The sequence below is a fragment of the Aquarana catesbeiana genome, linkage group LG08 (genome assembly GCF_042186555.1).
Source record: "Aquarana catesbeiana isolate 2022-GZ linkage group LG08, ASM4218655v1, whole genome shotgun sequence".
In the NCBI taxonomy this organism is placed as follows: domain Eukaryota; kingdom Metazoa; phylum Chordata; class Amphibia; order Anura; family Ranidae; genus Aquarana; species Aquarana catesbeiana.
Window position 1 is genome coordinate 283,283,128 of NC_133331.1, and position 6,000 is coordinate 283,289,127.

The window sequence follows — 6,000 nt, forward strand, 5'->3', positions numbered from 1 at the left end:
AGCCCACGGTTCGACTCGAACATTGGGTGTTGGTTTGTTCTAAAACAAACTGAACATATAAGGTGTTGATGGAACATTAGAGCACCACGGAACGCCCCATAATGCACGGCAAGATCGCTGTGCATTGCTGTATGATGATTGGCCACACCCCACACCCCCCACACTATATAAGGCTGCTTACATAGCGGTGAGTTAGATTAAGCAGGCAGGATATATATATATATATATATATATATATATATATATATATATATATATATATATATATATATATATATATATATATACACAACACAAGTATCTTTGAGGAGTTACAGTGTTGTGGCACCACCACCACCCAAGGCCCAATTTTTCTGCCCCTGTTTAACAGGGACGCATACTTACAATTCTTGATATAATATTTCATATCAGGGCCCGTTCCTGCGCCCAACAAGTGTAACTGTGAGGGCTTACAGTGTTCTGGTACCACCAACACCTAAGGCCCAATTTTCTGCAGGGTATATAGGGCATGCCATATAGTATATATACTGCTCTTCAGAGTATATAGTGCCTGGTGGACCCCCACGTCATTTTTTTTTTATTTGGGTGCGGGGTTTCCCTTAATATCCATACCAGACCTGAAGGGCCTGGTATAGATTGGGGGGTGGGGGGGGGGACATCCACACCATATTTTTTTTGGTATTTTTGGTATTTTTTTATCTATATTGCCGGGATCCGACAATACATTACAGCCACGAGTAGTTTTGAATGACATATTTTTTCCTTTAGAAATGTAATTTTGTTGTGGCACTGTTATAAATATGGGAAAGTTGCGCTACTTTACAGGCATACTAAGGACACCCACCAGGCATGATATTTAAAGGAATATTTCATTTTTATTGTTTCACTTTAAGCATTATTGAAATCACTGCTCCTGAAAAAACGGCCATTTTTAAAACTTTATTTTTGCATTGATACATGTCCCCTGGGGCAGGACCCAGGTCCCCAAACACTTTTTATGGCAAAAACTTGCATATAAGCCTTTAAAATTAGCACTTGTGAGTTGTCACGTTTGTGTCCCATAGACTTTAACGGTGTTTGCGTGTTCAAACAAATTTTTTGCCTGTTCGCATGTTCTGCTGCAAACTGAACCGGGGTGTGTTCCGGTCATCCCTATTCCAATACCATAAAAGGTCCAATGTTTGTTTGCTCTAACCCAACACAAAAGATCCAGTACACCTGACACCCATTATGGGCAGGTTAAGTGTTTTTTAATTACATGGATTTGCTTGATGCTTTCCAGACCTTACTTGTTCTGGTTTCTCATGGATAAAACAATGATTAAGGGGCCCTGATCTATTGTGTTCCTCAATCCCACAAAAGGAAGAGCACAGCAGGTTCTTAGATGTCATTGGAGCTGGTTCACAAGAACCAAAGTTCAAACCTCCATTGTTTATGGTTTCCAGGGATGTCTACCTTAAATGAGGATGCTTGTTGCATCACCTGTACTATCCACGCTAGTCCTCACTCAATCATTGCTAAAGGATGTTGGTTATTGTAAAAAAATGCAAAGCATGTTAGATTGAAAATATTTTTTTTATTTATTTACTAACTATACTAATGGTTTCTAGAGGGTTTTTCTTGTATGAATGAGAAGAGTCCCCAGATAATGGCCTCTGTGATTTAATTTGTTCCAGGTTTGGAGAGAAGGTGAATGAGGCTTTTGGGATTATGTGTAAATAAATAATCATTATAAGTAATATAACTTATGAATGTTAGCTTTCTACTGTATTATTTCCTAATAAAGATAAGTTATTTAGGAATTGGAGTTTAATAAAAGTTTTACCAAAATTGAAAAAACAAAAAGGCACCACAATGCTCCTTTCAGGACACAAAATAAAACATTGACTGGTTCACTTCATAATGTTTTTAACAAGCTTACAATTAGGATTGAGAAATATGTACAATATCTGGTTTGTTTCTAGGTTAGCCACCTCTGGAATCAATTAGAATTTTCACATTCATTGTGCAAAATAAGCCATTATGAGAAAAATGATATGAGGAACCTTGCTATCATTTATAATCAAAATAAAACATAGGAGTCAGTTAAACTTTACTTGAAAACTGAATGCCAAGAATTATTTCCTTATAAATAATTATAATAGGATTAACCACTTGCTGCCTGCCATATAGCAATACGACATCGGCAAAGTGGTTTAGTTATCTTGATCAGACCTCATATGACGTGATCAGGATAACAAGCCAGTGCACACCCGCGGGGGTGCGCAGCGTGGCGATCAGAGGTGCTATGTGTCAGTCTGACACACCATAACTCTGATCGTGGTATGGAGCCTCTGACGGAGGCTTCTTACCATGTGATCAGCTGTGACCAATCACAGCTGATCATCGTGTGAACCACCACAATCGGTGGCTCTCCCTGTCAGAGGGGGGGTCTGCGTTGATAATCAGCACATTGATTATCAGTGCAGCCCCCTTTAGAGGTACCCATCAGCTGCCAATCACTGCCCATCAGCTGCCAGCCTGTGCTCCATAAAGAACACCTTCACAGGCGGCACAGTGGTGTAGTGGGTAGCACTCTTACTTAGCAGTAAAAAGGGTCACTTTGCATGTTCTCCCTGTGTCTGCGTGGGTTCCCTCCGGGTACTCCGGTTTCCTCCCACACTCCAAAGACATACTGGTAGGTTAATTGGCTTCTGTCCACAATTGGCCCTAGTATATCAATGTGAGTTGGGGACCTTGGATTGTGGGCTCCTTGAGGGTAGGGACCAATGTGAGTGTGCAATGTACGTGTGGAGCACCCTGTGTAAATTGACAGCACTATATGGGTACCTTAAATAAAAAATAGGGATAATTGTAGACATGCACCCACACTCTCTCAGGTTGAACTGGATGGACTGGGGTCTTTATTCAACCTTACTAACTATGTAACTATGTAGTCTGTCAGTAACCTGCCAATCAGTGCCCCATCAGCAATGCCTGTCAGTGTCCTTCAGATGCCACTCAGTAATGCCTGTCAGTGCTGCCTATCCAGTGCCATCTCTCAGTGCCCATCAGTGCCACCTATTAGCATACCTCCCAAGTTTTTGGGATGGGAATGAGGGACACCTATCAGCAAAAGTATGCAGGCATAGAACACACCCCCTGCTACGCCCCCTTAAAGGAGAATTATGCAAGAAAACAAGATTGGTTAAACCCACAAGGGCTTTTTTACCATTACTATTCCTTTGTATTGGCTTTTGGAATTTACAAATGCAGCAATTTAGAAATTGAGTGACAGGTTTAGTACTGGGAAACACTTTGTGATAGATAAAAAGTGCATTTTATATACATCTATATAGATCAGATCAAAATGAGGGACAAATGAGGAGGAATGAGGGACAGAGGGACATTACTCCAAATCAGGGATAGTCCCTCCAAATCAGGGACAGTTGGGAGCTATGTATTAGTGCTGCTTATCAGTGCCCATTCGTTTTTTTTTTCAAAAATGTTGGTCTTTTTAAGTTTGTTTAGCAAAAAATAAAAACCCCAGTGGTGATCAAATACCACCAAAAGAATGCTGTATTTGTGGGAAGGAAATTATAAAAATGTAGTTTGGGCACAGTGTTGCATTACCGCGTAATTGTCATTCAAAGTGCAACAGCGCTGAAAGTTGAAAAATGTCCTGGGCAGGAAGAGGCGAAAGTGCCCGATATTGAAGTGATTAATAGTAAAATAATTATCCAGCATCTACTTACCGGATAGTTCAGTTGGTGCTGAGAATGTAGACAGCTGGAACACTTTGGTGAATGTCTATACTACGAAGAACGGGGTTGGCTTATATAATCAAAGAAAAACAAGTTGAGTACACAGAAATTTTAAATAAAGTTTGTCTTAAACGTCACATTTTTCTTAGGAACACATACCTGATATCTAAAGTATTTATTAAAATATTTACCTACTTCATGTGGGACAAATATTATCACCCACTAAGCATCCCAAATATCTCCTGATCTGATATTGAGTTTTAATATATAATAAGTTTAAGTGGAATTCCAGCCCAAATCTTTGTTTTGTTTTATATAGCATGGAGCCATTCAGGGCAGTTATTTACTTCTGTTTAAGTGTTTGGTCAGTTTTGTCTAAAATAGAGAGAGCAGACATCCCCAGTGTCCAGGGACAGATCCTGCTTTCAGTAGGTTGTCTCTGGGTAAAAAATTGTGCCCCCAATTGTGCCCCCAGCAATGGTGGTGCTCAGGACATCATTCAGACTTCTGTCAGGCTCGTTCAACATCTTTTCTAAATAATTATAATAAAATTAATAATAATTTATTGGACACACTCAGCTGCTATTGTGCTGTGCTGGGCTTCTGGCATTTTGTAACTAAAACCTTTTTAATGCAAATTGTTAGACAGTACAATTGTTTCGTTTTTTGTTTTTTTTTTGCTGGCTAGCTGGTAAATGTGCTGTGAAAATTCTATTTGCCAGTCCAGATCCCTGTCTTCACAGGCTTGCAGCAGTACACATATACAGCTGTCTCAAGCCCTTTCTTCCTCGGGCTCCAGAAGCCTTGTATCTCCCATCTGTTGGATCCTGTGAGTGAAGCTTAAAGCGGGATTCCGGCCAGCCAAAAAAAAAAATTAAAGTCAGCATCTAAAAACACTGTAGCTGCTGACTTTAAATAAGTAGACTTACCTGTCCTGGGTGCCCGCGATGTCAGCCGCCCGAGGCCAAACCGTCCCCCGGCTCTCGGGTCCCGGCATCGCCATCCTAGGTAAGGGAAACAGGCAGTGGAGCCTTACGGCTTCACTGCCAGTTTCCTACTGCGCACGCGCGAGCAGCACAGCAATCTGTAAATGGCCCCGTGGTGTACTGGGAACACACACAGTTCCCAGAAGACAACGGGGCCGCTCACCGAGGAGAAGAACACACCACGGAATAGGAAGAGGCAGATTAGGAAGACTGCCTAGCAACAAGGGTTTAGGTAAGTATATATTTATTTTTTCCAAATGTTTTTTTTTTTTAATTTTTTTAGGAATTTTGGTGGCATTTTTTTTTCCAGGGTGGCCCTCCGCTTTAACTCAATCAGCCTTGTTGGCCAAAAACAATCCTTACTAGCCCAACTGCTAGGGACAAGGCCGATCCTAGGGTCACAGACGCCTGGGTGCAGAAATTTTTCTGACACCCCCACGTGGGCATGGTCATCTTACCAACTACTCCCCTTTACAAATGTTTCTATGGCAACGACTCAAAAAAAGAGATAATCCCCTAAGAACTCTTCGTTACCCTGGGATCCTCCCATGATCTTTTAACAATAAAGAAAATACAGGAAGAGTGTACACAGGAGATGGTCAGAGACTGCAGACATAATACAGAAGATGGTCAGAGACTGCAGACATGGTACAGGAGATGGTCAGAGACTGCAGACATAATACAAGAGATGGTCAGAGACTGCAGACATACTATAGGAGATGGTCAGAGACTGCAGACATAGTACAGGAGATGGTCAGAGACTGCAGACATAATACAGGAGATGGTCAGAGACTGCAGACATAGTACAGGAGATGGTCAGAGACTGCAGACATAATACAGGAGATGGTCAGAGACTGCAGACATAATACAAGAGATGGTCAGAGACTGCAGACATGTTACAAGAGATTGTCAGAGACTGCAGACATGATACAGGAGATGGTCAGAGAATGCAGACATGATACAAGAGCCCGTGGCTGCAGTGGCGTCACTAGGGCTGGTGTCACCCGTTGCGGTAAAACATGGTATAACCCCCTCCACCAACTATTGTCGCCCCTTAGTACAGACACCCCTCCACTAAGTATATACCCCCCTCCATCAGTGCAGACCCCCCACTAAGTATAAACACCTCCCTCAGTATAGACCCCCCCAGGACAAAACACCCCCCTTTATCAGAATAGACAAACCACCCCTCCATTAGTACAGACTCCCCCAGGACAAGCCACCCCCTCCATTAGTACAGAACCCCCCAGAACAAACCACCTCCCTCCATT

The 6,000-nt window shown here is 42.0% G+C and overlaps 1 long non-coding RNA gene across 1 annotated transcript in view; it reads right to left on the reverse strand.

The window, feature by feature from the left end:
- The window catches only part of LOC141104666 (uncharacterized), a 36,802-nt gene extending 32,915 nt beyond the window's left edge, over positions 1-3,887 (reverse strand). The window contains exon 1 of the long non-coding RNA XR_012235492.1: positions 3,735-3,887. This is a non-coding gene — a long non-coding RNA (uncharacterized lncRNA). The remainder of the gene's footprint in view (positions 1-3,734) is intronic.
- Positions 3,888-6,000: the final 2,113 nt, after the last annotated feature.